Genomic DNA, 22,102 nt, shown 5'->3' on the forward strand with positions numbered 1-22,102 from the left:
CAAGTGTCATTTAGAATTGCTCCTCCTAATAGGTTTGTTGATCAATTTAAGATGAGGGTCAAATGACTCCGCTTAGTGTGCTTTGATTGAATGCCACTTTAGATATCCTCTGGAATAGTGCTAACCCAGATCTCCTGTAGCACTACACTATACTCATTCATATATACATGTTATTATTGTGTAATAATTTAAAATGAATGCGGATTTGTTAAAATACATTAAATATTTCCTCCTGATAGAACTTTGAGGATGGATTTCTTCACAGAACAGCTAAGGAGGTCAGCATTGGCTTGTTTTAAAGCTCATTTACTGCTTGTTAAGATGATGTAAATGCTTGAATGGCCATAGCTTGGACACGTGCCACAGACTAGGGATACATTTGGAATGAGAGCTAGAACCTGGTGACAAAATACATCTTTCGTTTTACTCTTCCTTGATAGCATTCTCTCTACATAGACAGAGGTGCCTTTCTGTCTCACAACCCCACCTCCATGTGTTGGTTTGGGTTTTCATGCCCAGCAAGAGGCATGTAATATATAGAAGTTTAGTGGTTCTCTCTTGGTGGGTGATGAATATAGAATAATCCATTTTGGGTAAACTTACCATTTAACCACACAACCCAATTTGTAATAAGTACTGTTGCTACAAGGGATGACAGGTGTTAAAAATTGTAATGAAGACTAATATACTACAATTTTATAATATTTAAATTAAAACACCATGCAGCCCAAAATTAATATTCTATTTATAGGTGGAAGCTGATGGCATAGGTCAGCTTTTTATATATTTTTTTCTTTACAAACGTTTTTATTTATTAACGAATAGGCTGCATAAACAGCATAACAGCATTTAGTATAATAACCCATCAGATTATCACCTACTCTCCTCTCCTTTAGGCGCACCCTGAAAACCCATCTCTTCAGGGAAGCCTACCCCACCCTGCTAACTTGCCGACCTCCTCCACTCTTTCTACCACTCCATCCCCCACAGCTATCTCCTCCTGTGCCACCATCCCCTCCCTCCTAGATTGTAAGCTCGAAAGAGCAGGGCCCTCGATCCCCTCATGTTTTGCATTGTATTGGTATTGTTCTGTCACATGTTCTGTCCCCCTTTGTAATGTACAGCGCTGAGCGAACCATTGGCGCTTTATAAATACTGTATAATAATAATAATATACAACAGAAAAAGGCACATCTGTAGTATTTATTCCAATAAGGTACAATCATGTAAGGCATAAAAGTTAAGTACATGAGCAAGCTAGGCAGGAAAGTAGGCAGAACAATAAGGCTACCAACAGAGAAACACTATCAATTAAATCATGAATATCAATTGGTCAGATCATAAGTGTCTATGTGTTTTCCAAACATCCCATTTTCTGTCACATAAGTGCATCCTATCCAGTAACGTATAGTGAATACGTTCCATAAGCATCACCGCATCGACTCTTCATAAAACTGAGGCCAATGGTACCGTGGGCAACTTCCAATGAAGGCCAATGGCCCATAGGGTTGAAACACAGATGGTGTGAATTAGCCTCATAGCTTCAGTCCGTATTCCCAAGATATGGGCTCCCAGTAGGCAAGTCTGCATAGACAAATGCACCGGGGCATCTGCCACTGCAGAGGCGACTTCAGAGATTTTGCGTCATACCAATGAAAGGCTTGGACAGGCCCAAAATATATGCACAAGAATACCAGCAAGGCCACAACCCCGGAAGCAAAGGTGAGACGTCCCTGGAAACATGATGTGTAGTCTAGAGGGTGTATAATACCAACGGGTTAATATTTTAAGGGCTGTCTCATGGATAGAAAGAGATCTAGAGCTCTTAAGTACGTTATCCACCATGGTGTCCCAGTTCTCTTCAGAAAAGGTGACGCCACTATCAGCCTCCCATTTCTGTCTATACAAGGGGGGTGAGGGAAAGACAGTTGCCAAAAAAAGGCGATACAAATCTGAAATAAGACGCCTACCCCTAGGAGTGTCATGGCTAATACATTCAAAAATGTAATTGGGGACGAAGGTATTAAACCAAAATGTGAATTGAAAAAATATCTTATTTGCCGATAATGACAGTATTCGCGGAATGGGTTATCGAAAAGTGTGCGCAACGTCTCAAAAGTGATATAAGACCCTCCTCTTTGAAAATGAGATAATCTGATAAAGGATCGATCATACCACCAGCAGAATGTCTGCGGAAACGAAAATGCTGCAACAAAATTTGGGTCTCCAAAAAATTATGAACCTGGTGAAACAGAGGAGACAAGATCTAATTTAAGTTTATAACGGACCAAAGTATCAGTGAGTGGGCAACAATTGAATTATGGGTCAAGAACGAGCGAGGGGGAATTTTCGTCCATAATAGACCCGGTAGATAAAACGGGTGTATAGACTGAGATTCAAATCTGACCCAAGGGATCTGGGAGTTAATAGTCGCCCATTGCGATAGTTGTGCAAAGCGAGCTGATAGGTAATAAAGCCAAATATTACGGCGTCCGAGGCCACCCGCCCGTTGCGACTGATATAGGACGGATGAAGTAAAACGAGGACGTTTATTACGCCATATAAAATTATTAATCATCCGTTGAAAACGATCAAGGAATGTTTTCGAGACCGAGATTGGGAGTGCTCGGAATAAATAAAGTAATTTCAGCAAAACATTCATTTTCACCACCGTGAATATGCCCAAAAATGAGATAGGGTATCCGTGCCAGATCTTTAACAAAGTAGAAAGGCGTGACACACATGGTGGGTAATTAGCTGCAAATAGTCCCGAGTAGCTGGGTGTAAGATAGATACCTAAATATGAGATCCAGCTTTTTATATATTTTGGATACTTCAATAGTGAGACCTCCCGGTCATAATTCCGTGATCTGTTTGTTGCAGTCCCCTTGGGAGTTTTGGATTTACCTGTCCACTTTTGTGTGTTCCAGTACTGCACATGTATTCTCCATATTATAAAACAAATACATCTAAGAGGGAATGGAAACACCTCATACTGATCACATTAATTGTGCAGACATGGACCTTCAATCACAAAGATCTCAGCGATTGAATTCCGTATAAATGAAAGGAACTATCAAGTGGTTTACCTATAGAAGACCTACCAAAAAACAGCAATATCAGCATTGGTTGAACTGACTCAATATTCCATATCGCTACTGCATTTGTGTCTGATGGATATTTCTTTACTACACAACAGTTGTGCACAAAGTAACCTAAACAAGATCATACCAATCCTTAAAATAACATCTTTTTATCTTTACTGCATACTGTCATTAGTGTAATATGATCGTGTCACAAGCTTCTATAAAATCTTAACCTTAGCAGAATGTTATTCGTTAACCTTAACATAGTGAGCAGCGTCACTCGCTCCACTGTAATCAATAATATTACATATTACTGTCAATAATAAAATGAGAAGATATTGAGAGACTGTATAAGACGGAGCACAAAACTATAATCTCTGCCTTATGTCTAAAGCCTGGGTGTGCATGGGTGGCCACAGAGGATGTAATGGAATTTTGTTGCATGGCTTGCATATGTGTACCTATACATGTGGGATGATTTTTATGTCACCTGATTACAACCATATGTTACTAACACAACATATACGAAAATTGCAGAGCCGCATGTGTGTGTTGGAAAGTAAGGGCTACTATGCAGGTACATTTTGTTGATTGTTTATGATATGGGCTACACTTGTGGTCTTACAAGTCAGACCACCTGGGTTTAGGGCTGAATTGTATGCTAAATTTCAGCTGAATTGCTCAACTTAATTTTAAGCCACAAAAAATTAGGGTTTCTGCTCAAGCTTCTGTAAATCCATCCGGCATTTCCAGCCATAGGTATGGCTGGGCAGGAGTCCGTCTAACTCCTCACATACAGGTGAAAGCAGCCTCAGCCAGCTTCATCCAAAGCCAAGCCCCCAACACGTTTCACCCAGCCCATGTGGCTTAATCATGGAGGTTAATTGTAAGCAAGTTGGAAGCCCTGCCAAAATGGTTTTATTGCTTCAAACACAGTAGGCACCCCCCTGTCAGGATTTTGCTGTACTCTATTGGGAAGGATTTCCCTTCACTTCTTGTCCAGAGATCAGAGATGAAGGTCATTGAGCCTTGGGCCTTAAAGTGAAACTACACTGCATCTGAGCACCACAAAACAAAAACATATTTAATTCATTTTTAATATTCAAATCAAACTCACTCATTGATCCATGTTTCCATGCTTTATTTTGCTTAGAAATCACTTTGAAAAACAACCCCCTTCCCTCAGCATTTCTGGCCAAGGCCATCCTGCGTAAGCAAAGATGATTCATGTAGCATTTACTACCTGGAATCCATCTGCCCTCAGCTCAGGCATGCAGGCAGGAAAATGTGCTTAGCTGAGAAAACCACTCCTCCCCTCCCCCCTCCCCTCCCCCCAAAAGACTCCGGGGATGTATGACACCATTTGGCTAGGAAACCACAAAGTAACTGAAGAAATTTAAAAGAAAAGGTTAAAACAAGTAAATATAATATACCTATTTATCATGTAAACAACCTAATGATTAAAATATTCAATGTTGATTGAGAGAGTGAAGTTCTGCTTTAAACTGACCTTATGCTTTGGTCTATATGCACAGATTTGTAGTAAAGCGGAACTAAACCCAGGGTATACATGGGAACACCTGCAGTATGCAACTTACCTCCACTCGATTCTCACACTAAAAAGCAACTTTACCTCCACCGCATTCTCACACTGCAATGCAAGGGACTTTTCAATAGGTTGTTGAGACCTGCAGTACATTGCAGGGTACACCAAGGGTGTACTTTGTCAAAAAGTAGCAATCTGACTACTGCAGGTGTCCTGGGACAATGGACTCCAAAATCACTGCTACCCAATAGCTCCTGTCTTATTTTAGGTGGAAACATTTCTGAACTCAATAGTGCACAAGTACCACAGTGACAGCGGTTTTTATTCAGCAAAATATATTCAGAAAAGAGAAAAGGACACATCTGTATCTAGCTTTTACAGCAATAGAGTGGCTATATGGTTAGCACTTCGGCCTGGCAGTACTAGGGTCGTTGGTTCGAATCCCAACCACGGCACCACCTGCCTGGAGTTTGCATGTTCTCCCTGTGCCTGCGTGGGTTTCTTCCAGGTACTCCGGTTTCCTCCCACACTCCAAAGACATGCTGGTAGGTGAATTGGATCCTGTCTAAACTGGCCCTAGTATGTGTATGTATGAATGTGAGTTAGGGACCTTAGATTGTACGCACCTTGAGGGTTAGGGACTGATGTGAATGTACAATATATATGTACCTCCCCCCCCCGTCCATCCAAGTATAAATTTAGTACAGTTCGGGGGACGGCCTGGTGAAGGGGACAGGCTGGCATTCCTTACGCAAAGTACGCAATACGGCACTAAGTACATCACACTTTCAACTAAGGCAAGTACAAACAATAGTGCTCCACCTCAAGTAGATTGCATGTGCTCTTTCCTCTTACCTCTTTCCGTCTGCCTTCCTTTGTTATCTCTCCTCTCTCCAGCATGCTCTTGCTAACTATCTTTGTTGATATAATGCCCTCTCTTCTCAAACTCTCTCTTGTTTACCCATCCTCCCCACCACACAACCTGTACATGTCACCCTCACTTCTGCCCTCTCAATATCACTGCACTTATCTCCTGCTCTCTCTTGGTCCACATCATGTCACCGCTACAAAAGCACTGCGGCATTTGCCCTCATATAAATCTCGCTCCCACCTCACCTCCCTCACCCTCCTATTACTACTAACTTCTGGAGACATTGCCCCAAACCCTGGCCCTCCACCATCAAACTCCAACCCACAGAAGCAGCAGCCTCTCTGGCCGCAGCCACAACCCTTACTCTCTCATCTCAATTGCCCTGCTTCCATGCACCAACCCCTCCCTCCTATGTGCTCTCTTGAATGCCCGCTCAGCCTCTAACAAACTCTCTACTATCAATGACCTCTTCCTCTCCCACTCCCTCAACCTTCTTGCTATTACTGAAACCTGGCTCCAGGATTCTGACTCTGTCTCCTCAGCTGCACTCTCCCATGGCGGCCTCCTCTGGACTCACTCGCCCAGACCCAGCGGACGAAAAGGGGGCGGAGTCGGACTTCTTCTTTCCCCACAAAGCACGTTCCAGGTTCTTCCTGCCCCTCCATCTCTGTCCCTCCACTTTTGAAGTGCACTGTATTCGTCTCTTTTCTCCTGTTTGTCTGAGGATTGCTGTCATCTACCGGCCCCCGGGCCCAGTTTCATGCTTTCTCAATGACTTTTCAGCATGGCTACCATACTTTCTCTCCTCTGAGGTGCCTGCCATCATCCTCGGTGACTTTAACATCCCAGTCAATGTTCACACCCCTGCCACCTCTCAACTACTCAACCTAACTTCCTCTTTTAACCTAACACAATAGTCACAATCCACCACTCACTCCAATGGCAACACCCTTGACCTTGTATACATCCACCTATGCACTCCCTGTAACCTCTCCAACACCCCTTTTCCTCCCTCTGTTCACAACTTTATCAGCTTCACACTCTCCCTGCCTCCTACCTCCCATGCCTCCAACCAGCAAACCGTTACCTGTAGAAACCTCCATCCCCTCAGCCCTGACCTTCTCCACTCCGCTACTGAGCGCCTCTATGATGAAATTGCATCCCTGTCCTGCCCAGAGCTGACCACATCTGCATACAACAACTTTCTATCATCCTCCCTGGACGCTCTTGCTCCTCTTTCTACATGCAGAACCAGGCCTCGCCTGTCACAACCCTGGCAAACAGATGACACCAGAAGTCTCAAGAGACGCAGCCGCACTCTTGCGTGAGCATGGTGTAAAAATAAATCCCTGGAAAACTTTACCCTCTACAAATACGCTCTTCTCAAATACAACTCCAGCCTCCACGCTGCTAAGCAAACCTACTATAACACTCCCATCAAGACCCTTTTATCCAATCCTCATCAACTCTTCTCCACCCTTAATTCCTTACTCCACCCCCCACTGCCTCCACCCACTAACTTACTTACTGCACAGGAGATTGCTAGTCACTTCAAGAAGATCGACACAATTCGTGATGAGATCTCCAGTGTCAAGCTTCCTCCTCTAACCAACATACCAGGCCCAACAACAAACTCTACACTCTCCTCCTTCGACCCTGTTACCACCAAGGAAGTTAGCGAACTGCTTTCTAAGGCCCACTTCACCACCTGTCCCCTGGATCCTGTACCCTCACGACTGTTGCAGCCTCCTTCCTGCTCTATCCTAAACTCTCTAACCCACATATTCAACCTCTCACTCTCCATGGGCACGTTTCCCTCCCCAAACATGCACTGGTTACCCCCATCCTCAAAAAACCCTCGCTGGACCCCACCTGTTTGAATAACTTAAGACCCATCTCCCTGCTCCCGTTTGCCTCCAAGCTTCTTGAGTGCCTTGTTCCCAACCGTATGAACTGCTACCTCACCGACAACAACCTTCTTGATCCCCGACAGTCTGGCTTCCGCCCACAACATTCCACAGAAACTGCCCTACTAAAACTCACTAATGACCTACTAACTGCTAAAACCAACGGCCATTGCTTCATACTCATACTCCTTGACCTTTCCGCTGCCTTTGACACAGTCGACCATCCGCTCCTTCTCAGTAAACTCCACTCTAACGGCCCGTGACCTGAGTATTCTTTGCCTACCGTCTAGTACCGTCTGCTCCGTTGTTATTGACCCGGCTTGTCTGACTACTCTACTCGTGTTCCCATCTAGCTCCCACCAGCTGTACGCCATTGGCGGCAGTCATTATCGCAGCTGGGGTCACTCGGGGGCCGCGACCTGGTCTCAGGCTGCATCAAGTCCATCCCCACCATCAGGGGCCCTGGTGAAGGGTAGCCTGGGGCTTAGACTCTGCGCCCTGAGGGACTCTGGTCTGTGGGTAGTGGCTGTCGTCAGTCGCAGCGTGACCGTACCATAGGCCTGCCTGCCCATTCCAGCGTTCCTGCCCTGACAGCTCTCTCCTGGTTCTCCTCTTACCTTTCTCAGCGCACTTTCAGTGTCACATACAACTCCTCCTCCTCCGCTTCCTCTTTCTGTTGGGGTACCCCAAGGTTCTGTCCTTGGGCCCCTCCTTTTCTCTCTCTATACCTCCTCCCTGGGCCAACTGATAACCTCCCATGGCTTCCAATACGACCTCTATGCTGATAACATCCAGATCTATCTCTCCACTCCCCAGCTCACCCCTTCAATCTCCTCACATATCACAAATCTACTAAGCGACATATCAGCATGGATGTCACATCACTACCTTAAACTCAATCTTTCAAAAACTGAGCTGGTAATATTACTTCCTCCCCGATCCCCCACTCACGACTTTACCATTAAGATCAACAGCACAACCACTGGCCCTTCCCCTCATGCCAGGGTGCTAGGCGTAATCCTAGACCCTGATCTCTCCTTTGGGCCCCACATCCACTCACTGGCTAAATCCTGCCGCCTCAACCTCCGGAACATTTCCAAAATCCACCCCTTCTTGACCAATGACACCACAGAAAGACTTATTCACGCCTTGGTTATATCCCGCCTCGATTACTGCAACTCCCTCCTCACTAGTCTACCGTTACACAGGCTATCCTGTTTTAGTCTATTATGAATGCTGCTGCTAGACTCATACACCTTACCAACCGATCAACGACTGCTGTCCCTCTCTGCCAATCCCTCCACTGGCTTCCACTAACCCAATGTATAAAATTCAAAATACTAACCACAGCTTAAAAAGCCATCCACAACACTGCCCCTAGCTACATCACCAACCTCATCCACAGATACCGCCCAAATCGCCCACTCCACTCCCCCCATGATATCCTCCTCTCTAGCTCCCTCATCACCTCTTCGCACACTCGCCTCCAGGACTTCTCCAGAGCCTCTCCCATCCTCTGGAACTCCCTACACACAGCATGTCCGGTCAGCCCCCACCCTGTCTGCCTTTAGGTGATCTCTGAAAACTCACTTCTTCAGGGAAGCCTTCCCCACCTCCACCTAAGAACTGTACTTGAATCACCTCCGCCAGATCATCCCCCGCAGTTATCACCTTTTGTATCACCTCCCCCTTCCTTTAGATTGTAAGCTCCACGAGCAGGGCCCTCCTATTCTTTCTGTACTGAAATGTATTGTAATTGTACTGTCTCCCTTATATTGTAAAGCGCTGCGCAAACTGTTGGAGCTATATAAATCCTGTATAATAATAATAATCAAAGCGCTGCGTAAATTGACGACGCTATATAAGTACCTGAAATAAATAAATAAAATAGCTGACAGCATACAAATGGAGATTTTTCATGTAATGGCATATAAGGAAAGCAGGAAAACATTTCAGGAGGTAGAGCTAACGCTTCAACTTACAGAAATTGTTATGCTTTTAAGGCCTAAGAGACATATAGAAAATTATGTATTACTGCTCTCAGTCATTTTTCTGAATAATTGAAATTCTTGTTATGCAGCAATCCCTGTTTATTTACTTTGTACGAAGTGTCACTATTTCTTATAAAATAACCAAACATGCTTCCCAGGAGTACTTCCAGGAAGCTGTAAGCACCAATTCACTCTGTGTGTGTTACCCCTTCGGCATATATGACAAACTGAACAAGAGAAAAGGGAGAAAAAAAAAGACATCACATTTTTCTTACAATTACATGAAATATACACATTCATTTTTCCCTGCGTACATGAAATACCAGGTAAGCAGCTAAATACACAATTGAAACACACATAGTTACAGTTTTGCTTTCCAATGGATTTGTAATTCTGCACAGCCATTTTTGTGATCTAAGCCCCATTCACACCTGTGAATGGGGCCGTTAGCGATTACATGCAGGAGATCCAGTGGGGTTTCTTGGCAATTAGCTACATGAGAAAGTCCCACTAAAAAGAATAGGAGTCTGACAGCTCCAGCAGCTGATTGTGGTCGCTCAAGCAGTGATTAGCTGAGAATAATTGGCCCTGGACATAGACAGTTTGCATCTAGGTCTGATCACTCAGGTAATCACTCTATCAACGATTATATTCAAGCCTCTGCACTTAGCTGTGGAAGCGGATAACCTCTCGTTACTTTCGATGGGGCTTCTGTTCGCAGCTAATTGCCATGAACCCCTGTTGGGTCTCTTTACATGTAGTCGCTAATGGCTCAATTCTCAAGTGTAAACGGGGCCTTACATGCATTTTCCTTATTGCACAGCCTTCTCATTAGACAGTAAACAGCATCCCCACCTCAGTCCAGTATGAAATAGTAGAGTGGACTACAAAGAGGTGGATGCTTCACAAGAATGGCTGGCCAATAGCTCAAAATCTTTGGCAGGTAAAACAATAGGTAAAACAATAGTTATACTTAGTATGTATTTCACCTCTGTATTTAGCTGACTGCTGGGATTCTACTTTTTTTTAACACCTACTGCATAGTTGTTAAGGTCCAGTGAAAAAAAAAAAACAGATTAGTAAAACTAACTGAACAGCTTATAACACAGGTATTTAACACCATCAGTTTACACACAGCTTTATATACTATTCATTTGCATTAGTCCCTGCTCTTGAAAAGCTTAGTTTAATGTCACTATCACAAATGCAGACAGTTGTGCTCAAAAATTTGCATACCCTTGGAGAATTGGTAATATACAGTATGTACCGTTTCTAAAGAAAACATGAGTGAGCAGGCAAAACACATTTCTTTTATTTCTTATGGGATTCATGCTCATAACAGAATGACACAATCATAAAACAAAACATGGCAACAAGTAAACAAATGAAATAACCCCTGTTCAAAAGTCTGCATACCCTTAGTTCTCAATACTGTGTATTGTCCCCAAATTCCTAAAGGTGGTATCACTGCCCATTTGTCTTGACCCGAATTCTTGCATGGGGTATAGCATCTTGTAAAATGCCTCCAGGTCATGCAAAGTCTTTGGTCGTCTTAAATGAACTCTCCAGAGTGGCTCAATGATATTAAGGCCAGGAGACAGTGATGGCCGCTCCAGAACCTTCAGCTTTTCTGCTGTAACCACTGGAAGGTCAGTTTGGCCTTTTGCTTAGGGTTACTGTTGTGCTGGAAAGTCCAGGAGTGTCCAGTATTTCTGATAACTTGTTGCATTCATCGTGCCATCAGATCACACAGGATTCCCAGTGTCTTTAGAGCTCACAGACAACTAAAACATCAGTGAGCCATCACCATGCTTCACAGTGTGGTATTCTTGTTGCTATAGGCCTTGTTGACCCCTCTCCAAACATAGTGCTTATGGTTTTGACCAAAAACCTCACACTCCATCAGACAGTGTGCCAGAAGCTGTGAGGCATGTCAAGGTGTTGTCAGGCATATTGGAACTGGGCTTTTTTCTGGCATTGGCGCAGTAAAGGCTTCTTTATGCCAACTTGACCATGCAGCTCATTTTTGTATTATCATATTGTGCTCCTTGAAACGAATACACCGGCTTTTTCCAAAGCAGCCTGTATTCTTCCTGAGGTTATCTGTGGGTTTTTCTTTGTATCACGGACAATTCTTTTGGAAATTGTGGCGCCAATCTTTCTTGGTCTACCTGACCTTGGCTTGGTATCAAGAGATCCCCAAATTTTCCATTTCTTAATAAGTGATTGAACAGTACTGCAGGGGTGTGAAAATCTTTTAAAAAACTACTTATCCAGAGACTAAATCGGTGTCCCAGTCTACTTGTTCCTCATGACAATCTACTTGTCCTGATAAAAAAAACATACATTTTTAACTGTATTTAAATCTGCTTTAAGTAATGTCTGGGGCTTTTAAAAACAAAAGTGGCTTTATGGTGACTTAAACGTTTAATATTTTTAACATTCTGCTGTTTATCTCCTCCTCCCCTCCCTGCCTGTCTGTCAGTCTCCAGCACTGCACCCAGGAACTAGCAGGGAGGGGAGAGACCTTGCAGTGTAGTAAGCACCGATTGGCTGCTCTCGAGGAAAGGGGAGTGTCTGGCTTATCCTTTATCAATTTCGCTGCCAGAGCTGTTTTTGCATTATTTGCACAGGTTTAAAAAGTCGTTTAGGCCTTAAGATGACACAAACCCCCAAACACTATACATTTTCTGAAAACAGAGATCCTAACGAATAAAATAGCAGTAGTTCCGATTTTTTATGTCACACGATATTATCACAAAGGTCTTGGAAACACAACATTTCAGTAAAAAATACACTTACGTTAATTTTAGGTCTTCTCTTTCTCTTTCTTTTCTTTCTCTCTTTCACACCTTTTTCATATTCTAACTAATCATATTTTTCATAAGGTACAGAGTATTCATACATGTACAGGTGTGACAGTTATCTACAAAACTAACCTACACTTTTCGGATACGGAAACATAGGACATACAGTTGCAAGAAAAAGTATGTGAACCCCTTGGGATTACGTGGAGTTTTGCATGAATTGGGCATAAAATGTGCTCTGAACGTCATCTAAGTCACAACAATAGAAGAACACAGTCTGCTGAACATAATACTACACAAACATTAGATGTTGCCATGGTTTAATTGCACATAACATGTAAACATTCACAGTGCAGGGAGGAAAAAGTATGTGAACCTTTGGACTTAATGAGGTTGACCCTCCTTTGGCAGCAATAACCTCAACCAAACATTTCCTGTAGTTGCAGATCAGACCTGCACAACGATCTGGAGTCATTTTGGACCACTCCTCTTCACAAAACTGTTTCAGTGTAGCAATATTCTTGGGATGTCTGGCGTGAATCACTCTCTTAAGGTCATGCCACAGCATTTCAATCGGGTTGAGGTCAGGACTCTGACTGGGCCACTCCAGAAGGCGTATTCTGTGCTGTAGCAGCCATTGTTTTGTTGAATGACTTGTGTGCTTTGGGTCATTGTCCTGTTGCATCACCCATCCTCTGCGGAGCTTCAGTTGGCGGACAGATGGTCGTACGTTTTCCTGCAAAATGTCTTGATAAACTCTGGAATTCATTTTCCCATCAATGACAACAATCCGTCTAGGCCCTGAGGCAGCAAAGCAGCCCCAAACCATGATGCTCCCTCCGCCATGTTTTACAGTGGGGATGAGGTTTTGATGTTGGTGTGCTGTGCCTTTTTTTCTCCACACATAGTGTTGTGTGTTCTTCCCAAACAACTCAATCTTGGTTTCATCTGTCCACAGTATATTTTGCCAGTAGTGCTGTGGAACATCCAGGTGCTCTTCTGCAAACTTCAAACGTGCTGCAATATTCTTTTTGGACAGCAATGGCTTCCTCCGTGGTGTCCTCCCATGTACTCCATTCTTTTTTCATGTTTTCCTTATTGTAGATGTGTCAACAAAAATGTTAGCATGTGCCAGAGATTTCTGTAGGTCTTTAGCTGACACTCTGGGATTCTTCTTTACCTCATGCAGCATTCTGCACTGTGCTCTTGCAGTCATTTTTACAGAACGACCATGCCTAGGGAGAGTAGCAACAGTGCTAAACTTTCTCCATTTGTAGACCGTTTGTCTTACCGTGGACACATGAACATCAAGGCTTTTGGAGATACTTTTGTAACCCTTTCCAGCTTCATGCAAGTCAACAATTCTTGATCGTAGGTCTTCTGAGAGCTCTTTTCTGCGAGGCATGGTTCACATCAGACAGTGCTTCTTGAAATCAGTAAACCCAAAATAGGTGTGTGTTTTTTAAGGGCAGGACAGCTGTCAGCAACACATCCAATATCATTACACTGATTGGAGTCAAGGTTGGCTCACTCCTGGCTCCAATTAGTTCTGGGAGAAGTCATTAAGCAAGGGCCTCACATACTTTTTCCTCCCTGCACTGTGAATGTTTACATGTTATGTGCAATTAAACCATGGCGACATCTAATGTTTTTGTAGTATTATGTTCAGCAGACTGTGTTCTTCTATTGTTGTGACTTAGATGATGTTCAGAGCACATTTTATGCCCAATTCATGCAAATCTCAACGTAATCCCAAGGGGTTCACATACTTTTTCTTGCAACTGTATATGCCTTGAGGTGACACTTTTGTCTTGCACTTCACAGTCCTGTTATTTGAGATCTCCCTACACAAGGACTAGTGTACACCATACTTCTCTAAATTACATACTGTTATCATTATTTTTATGGCTATATATTATGCATCTGCCTTACTGTAGGACTAAGGCTGGCAATACATTATACAATTATCTGGAGATTTTTGGTTTAGATTTACCAAAAAACATATAATAGGAGGACAAACCTAAACAACACTTTCAGTTGTATCCAATTAGGCAGGCCCTTGCACTACACAGTTGAAGGTAAATCTAAAGGAAATTGGGCAGAAAATTGGAAGATAATTGTATAATGTATGGCCAGCCTTAGTTTCAGGATGATCTACAATTTACTTAAATGTCTTGGTCCCGTCTGCATTACGGGAGAACATGTAAGAGGACATGCGCGGACTGCGATCCGTATCTGTATATGACTTGTTATGCCTTTCATATTTCAATAAAACCTTTTTTTGGGGAAAAAAAAAAGTTAATTTTTAGGGCACAAAAAGCAATAAATTATCCTATTTTTTAGTAAAATATGAAAGACGAAGTTGCAGCGAGTAAATAGATATCCAACATGTCAAACCTTAAATTTGCGTGCGCTTATGAAATGGCAACAAACTTTAGTACACTATATTTTCTATAGGTCATCAGTATAGTGTACAGAGGTCTTGTGCTAGAATTATTGCTCTCTGTCTGGCATGCGCGGTGATATGTAACATGTGTATCACAATCCACGGTTTCATGTGTAGACGCCCAAGTATGTGCTTTTTCGTTTGTGCGTGCATGCGTACATATGTGGAGGTGGGGGGACCTTGAAAAATTTGGGGTTGTTATATGCTTGGGTATAACTTCCATTAAAATAAAAAAAACAAAAAACTTTTTTTTGAATCACATACGGGACAAAAAGTCCCCTATGTGATGATTTTTGGTGACAGGTTCTCTTTTTTGAGACATACAGGGTCTAAAAGACCCTGCATCTTTCCTTTGTACTACACTGAATGTAATGCGGTGCACATCGCACCGCATTAAATTCTTTCCTGGCCTCCTTGACCGGGAATCTGTTGAACGGGGACCCGGAAGTGACGTCACATCACTTCCAGATCAGGAGGGGAGGGGAGTAGATGTGTCCGCTCTCCTCCTCCCTCCCCTATACCACACCCCGCGGCACCCGCCGAACCAGTCTTGGGCCCACAGATGGGCAAGCAGAGTCTGGGGCATACTGTATAGCGGGGGAGAGGCTGACACTGTGGGCTGTGTGGAAGCAATCGGGCGGCAGCGCTACTGCCCGAATGCTTCCACCTGGCAGGTGAGCCCTGCTGCTTGCCTACAGCAGGGCTAAGGGCAAGAAAAAAATACCTGCACGGCGCCTGGACATAGGAATTGGACATCTCTGATACTGACTAGCATATTCAGAGCATTGGATATCTTTTTATATAATTTTCCATCTTTATAAAGGTCCATTACCTTGTTACGCAGGTCTTTTGACAGTTCTTTTCTGCTCCCCATGGCTCAGTATCTAGCCTGCTCAGTGCATCCATGTGAGAACTAACAAACTCACTGACTATACACAGACACTAGTTGCAATTTAAAAAGCCACAGCCACAAATTAACCTTTAATTGCCATTTCAACCTGTGTGTGTCACCTTGTGTGTCTGTAGCAAGGCCAAACATTCCAGAGTATGTAAACTGTTGATCAGGGCCATTTGGGTGATTTCTGTTCTCATTAGGATTTAAAAAGGAGCCAAACTATGTGATAATAAATGGCTTCATATGAGCACTATCCTTAAATAAAGTACAGTTTTTTTGGCATGATTAGCCATATTTTCAATATTAATGCCAACATTTCACGATTTCTACCACGGTATGAAAACTTTTGAGTACAATTGTATATACATGCACATTAGAGACAATGTCCAATTAACCTACCAGCCTGTCTTTGTAGTTTTGAAGGAAGCTGGAGTACCCAGACGAAACCTGCGCAAGGACAGGGAGGACAAGCAAACTCCAAGCAGACAGTGTCCTGGCCAGGATTCGAACCTGAGACTTCCAGTACTGAACTGTATGCTGTTGTACACCAGATAAGAACTTCACCAAGAATGGAGTATTAAAAGAGGCACAAACTTCAAGCAAACTTGCACTCCAGTATTAAAGGGTAACCCCAAGCACCACACTTTCACCAAATTGTTAATTGTTCGTATCTTTTAAGCTTTGCGGTTTATGTTTTATTTTTCCTCACAAAAAAGAAGTAATGCCAAAGCTTTTATTTGGCCATACTTCTCTTCGGGGTCATAGGAGTGCACTTACCCTTGCACCTCTGTGACCCAAAGTTAGCTGAGGGCAGGCTATAGCCCACTCTCAGCTAACGTCACAGGGCCAATCCAGGCTCTGGAAGGATTCTGACCATATTCATGGGATCCAACCAGCTATCTGATTGACAGCTGGCTCTGGCTTTAAGCACACAATTGTGAGCCAAAGCCTGCTGCCAGTCACTGTTCTCTGCTCTGAGCAGTCTGAGAATTGAGTGGTCAATCAGTGGTCATGTGTTTGTTCAGTTCTTGGTCTTTGAGCTGACATAGAACAGCTGCTGCATCACATTAATGCTGCAGCATAGAGGTTAGTATGTATGTTTCTTTGTTTTTTTAATTTCCACACATCTCCTTAATGCATAGTAAAAAAAATAGTCCTAGAGTTCTCTTGATAATTCCAGCAACCTGCCGATATCAGCAAGGGTGCTACAACTGGGCTCATGATGTACAACAGAAACAGCACTCAACTCTCTCTCCCAAAACCCCAATACGTCACTTAACAGTCCTTCCCCTGAAGTACATAAATAAATAAAATAATAATAAGCAAACTTGACTGAAATAAACACAAATAAAGTGTCCCATACACCTAGAGTCCAAATAAAGTCCAAAATCCCAAAAATTCTTGCAGGTGATTTCACAATAAATTTTTATCGTCCTGATGTGACGAAACAAGTCCTGGGCACGTGACGTGGTGACGTCTTGCTGTTTTCCGGAAGTGCCGTGGTGGCCATTTTGGGTTCTGGAACACGCGTTTGTTCCTACCCTGGAGACTTCCATTCACTGCCTGGCTCTCCTTCAGAGTGGTATGGCCATATAAATATAGTTACTGCTGAGGAGTGGGGTTATTTAGACCATCTCACAATATGGAAGCTGATTTCATCAAATTTGAATGTAAGTTGCTACAATAAAATATGTTTGTCATCTAATACACATATTGATCCCTTGTCTGTTTATGAGGTCTATGGGAAGTGCTTTGGAGAAGATGGTAGAATAATGTTTGGAGGCAATCTCATCTTTATTGTGGATCCTATGCTGATTTTATCTATGTTAGGGTAATTATGCACTTTTTATATTGTGTGCAGTGGATTTATTAATTGAGCTGTTGGAGTCCTGATATTTCACGATTGCTGTGGCACTTTAGTCTGTCTGCATGTGACACGTGTGGCACTTTATTATAATACCTGGGATAATACACTATGTTTAGATTTTTTCTTTGAGGTATATGAAGATCTTCTGGAGTATACCATCAATCTTATCGGGGATAAAGATTTATTGTGAAATCACCTGCAAGAATTTTTTGGATTTTGGACTTTATTTGGACTCTAGGTGTATGGGACACTTTATTTGTGTTTATTTCAGTCAAGTTTTCTTATTATTATTTTATTTATTTATGGGCTCATGATGTGTCCCCTCTGTACACTTCACCATTCACAAACCATAGGCTGCGCTGGTGCTGCCAGCAGCAAGCCAAATGCAAAATGCATACAAACCAAAATCACACAATCAAAATTGCTGTGGTGAAAACAGACCCTAACATGAGGTGGACAGAAGAGCAGGCAAATGCATGTAAATTCCATACTAGCAGGAGGATAAGATTCTGTGATGGAATTTACACTAGATGATAGAAACTCTGATGCTACTCTTGTCAGGGACTAGCAGGGAAGGTTGAACTTGTAGATTTCAGTATTTTAGTACAGTAGAAATGTAATGAACACGTTACCATGTTTGCCATACAGTTCACTGCTCAACACCAAACATGGTTGTGTTTCCAGACTACTCGCTTTAACAGGATATCCACAAAAAGGAGATTTACCCCTTTCTCAGATCACTCAACTCCCTCTACAATAGATAGACAAAAATCTTCTTCTGCTTGAGGTTTCATGTTTTCCTGTGAGTGCAGTTATTTCAGCATTGCCTTGAAGACCTGCAATCTGAGTAAGTGTAATGGCATTCTGTGAGCCACGGCTATTTGGATGACCTTCAGTCCACTAAATGATGTATACACTGTGAAATGTGTGTCTTTGTCATTGTTTAGAAGAGAATGGAATCCTCCATGTTCAAATTATCCTAGGAGGGTTCTTAGTTGAAGTTCCCCTTCCAGTTACTTAGAAATGCAACAATCAGCATTAAACCAAAGGGAAGCATAAAATCCATTTAATTTTCCTGTAAGCCATCTGGCAGCTACACAAAAAGATACTTATGTGTTCCTCATGTCTATATTTCACCAACACTGTTGTAGAAACGTATGCTGTAAATATAGTGTGCTTAAACGGCAACATATTTTCCCTTTGAAGCCTGGACTAACACCTCCCTCCCCAGAAATATGGAGAAAGAAAAGCTCCACTAGGAACACTGCACAACCAAACTTCAAAAGAGTTTTATTACTCAATAATTTAGCTGTGTTATTTCAATGGTCAAGCAGCAACACAATTGTCAGGAATAAAGCATAATGCCCCAGCTCTCATTACAGTACCCTAGTAATTATTGCACAGTACACAAACTACCAAATTCTGTTAACAGGCCCGTTGTCGGCTGAATCTGGTTCACTGGAATGCAGAAATAAGTGCAATCATGTGACCCAGAAGAGAAGTATGGACAAAACTTTGGCCATAAGTCTCTTTTACAGTGATACTAAAGGCTCCTTTTTTTTTGGTTAAAATAAAAAAGAGTTTATACTTATCTGCTCTGTACAGCAACTGCAAATAAAGGTCCTTTACCTCCTCTTCTTGAAGTCCCTCACCACCGCTGTCAGATTCTCCTTCCACTGGGTGCCTCTCTTCTTAGCATGGCGGGTGCTAAAGAGGCACCCATGCGCACGTTCCCAATCCACACACACTGCTGGTATGCCATGCCTCTTCTCCCTCCTCACAGGAGTTTGACTGAGGCAGCAGGAGCCTATGGCTCATGTAAGGGTTTAGGGATTGGAGTGGGTAAGATAAGAAGTGGGGAGTTTTTTACCTTAATGCAGAGAATATGATAAGGTAAAAAACCTTTTGACTTTAGAACCACTTGAAGCCCATGCAGTTACAGAAAAAAAACATCCTTTATCTGAACAATGTTTACCTTGTCCCAGGTATAACAATCACACATATGTGGAAATTAAAAAAAAACCTAAACAATTCTGGTCTATATGTGATCAAAAATCACATTATAGCTGAGCACATCTGAACCATGAAAACAAGTCTGAGCCAACATGATAAAACAGGAGTATTCTGTGTGCCAGGCATGCTGTTTGTAATGTTAGAGGTGGCTTTTTGCCTTTGTGATCAAGGTTACATTAAAGACCAATCCTGAATTGGCCAGAGCGGAGCCTGCTATAGGTTTAAGTCTTTAAGGGAGACATTCTTCCAAGAGCACACTGCCCATTATAGAGTCTCCAAGTCTTGGCTGTGGTTAAACATCAACTGTAACAAATCAATTTCTGTTTCTGAGTTAGCTCTTTTGTCTGATCTTGTACAGCCACTGGCTGCCTTTACCTCATTTTCATAATTGTGTTTTTTTCCTGGTGCATTATAAACTACTGAAAGCAAAACTCAGTAGATAGATTTCTTGGTAACTGAACTCTGGTATGATCTAGACCACAATCCTGCTCATGCTTTGTACCCCCCCCCCCCCCCCATCCCCCAGTATGTTTGACCTGCTAGCTGCAACCAGAAAGGCCATTGTGGGGTTCATACACTGTGGGTGTGCCCAATAAATAAGCTCTAACTACACCATCAGTGGCTTTGGTGAAGATTAGGTTCCACACTGCTGGTGGCGAGAAGCATCCTAGGTGATGGATTCAGCATATGTAGGTGACGGATCCCTGTATGCTGAATATCCCTTATAAAGTATCACTTAATGCAACATTTGATATGTCTGTCCTAAATGTGGGCCCTGCTTTGTTCTAAAGAGCTCCACAGCTTTCTTCTAAAAAGCTGTGGTGTGTTTGTGGTATTTTAATTTGGAGAAATCACAAGAACAGTCTTTTCCATAAGCAAAGTTAGCAATCACATGTTCATATATATAGTATGAGCTTAAATGAGCATTCTTATCAATCATCTGTTGTCAACATTCTGTCAATCATACAAGTTGTCTAAAAGGTCACGGATCAGTCATACGGCTAGAAAACTTCATCAGTGCAGCTGCCCAAAAAGAAGGAAAGAACTCCCAAGTTCCTACCATTTTACTCAAATGCAATTTCTACACTGACCTATTCATGCCTCTTCACCCTGTGATTTCCAGCTTGATTATAGCTTCTTCTGCAATTCATTGCAATGCCCAGTGCAACAACCAATAGCAACTATTCAGACCTAAAATCTTACCCCTAATAAATTCACAAAATGTAATTTTATTACTCCACTTCACATTATCATAGCTCATTTCTGACCTTTCTTTACAGAATAAGTATAATACAGTAATACAGCAGCTCTACTCCATTTTTCAAAGTGTTTAGCATTCTTTTCTTTCACCACCAAGGTACGGGATTCAACACCTACCTATTGCAAACAGATAAGGTTGTGTCCAAAACTGTTTCTATGGCTTACATGTCTGTATGACTGCGGTACAGACATTAATTATATGTAAACATTTTCAACTATCTTATCTTAATTTCTCCATTTTGGACTGTTAAATATACCATTTAATGCGTTTTATTATAGCTGTTCAGAAAACAGTACAACATACATAATAATTTGCCATGAATCTGTTAAAAGGAGAAGTATGGCCAAAGCTCTTTTGACCATATTTCTCCTGTGGGTCACAGAAGTGCACTTAGTTCTGCACTCCAGTGACCCAGATTCAGTCAACAGTGGGCTAAAGCCCGCCGTCGGCTGATGTCACAGAGCTGGTCCAGGTTCTGTAGGGATCCCGACAATAATGTCGGGTTTCACTCAAATGCCTGACAGGCAGTTGGCTCAGCCTCTCAGCATGCCACTGAGATCCTGGGCCAGCAACTCCCACCCCTCGCACAGTCCAGAGCTCCAGTGAGTGCTGGAGGGCCAAAGCAGAGAACCAGCGACTGACAGTCACTGTCCTCTGCTCACTGAAGACTGAGAATTGAGCAGTCATGTGATCGCTCAGGTCTTGCTGTCGGAGGCAGTGGGGGACGGCTCAATCGGATAAATGCTGCAGCTATAGAGGTGTGTATTTAGGTTTTTATTTTAATTCCCGAACTTCTCTTTTAATCTTGTTAAAAAACCTATGATGCACTGTTGGTTAGCATGGGTATCAGCTCTGCATAGTTCATTCCGTGTAATAAAGAACACCTCCCCACTATGTTATGTAATTGAGGAAAGAAGGAAGTGTTCTGTAGTCCAAACAAGGAGCAAGCAGCCTAGGGAGATGATGCAGTGGATGAGCATTGTCAGCTTAGTACAGGACGTGTGTTACTGGCCGCATCATCCAGTGAAAATAAAGCGGGAAAATACAATTAATGCAGCTACAGGATAAAAGGACTGGTACGCTACAATGTAATACATTTTTGCTCTTAGGTTTAGGTACATTTTATATTGCAAGCAGAGGCTGGCATGTACTCTGTAAAATCTGCTGAATTTGTATAAATTATACTTTATATATAAATGAATAAAATAAATAATATTGGTATTTATCCATTATGTTACTCTGTAAATAATATATTCGCATACTATTACTGGTACCTGTTTTATTCACTGGTTGCGGCAATTTGCTCATACATTTTGCTATGCTTTTTTACTCCCTATATAAACACTTTTACAGAGGCACGACACTCTAATTATTCAATGTGCCCAGGACTCCCCAGTAATTTTGTCTTGTGT

The 22,102-nt window shown here is 42.5% G+C and overlaps 1 protein-coding gene across 3 annotated transcripts in view; it reads right to left on the reverse strand.

Annotated features, from left to right (window-relative positions):
* Positions 1 to 22,102, reverse strand: part of DPH1 (diphthamide biosynthesis 1) — a 343,917-nt gene that overhangs the window by 106,896 nt on the left and 214,919 nt on the right. The gene's annotated exons all lie outside the window — the stretch shown is intronic.

This window comes from Staurois parvus, unplaced genomic scaffold (assembly GCF_062004578.1).
Source record: "Staurois parvus isolate SC_StPar_1 unplaced genomic scaffold, SC_StPar_1.0 ptg000029l, whole genome shotgun sequence".
NCBI classification, from domain to species: domain Eukaryota; kingdom Metazoa; phylum Chordata; class Amphibia; order Anura; family Ranidae; genus Staurois; species Staurois parvus.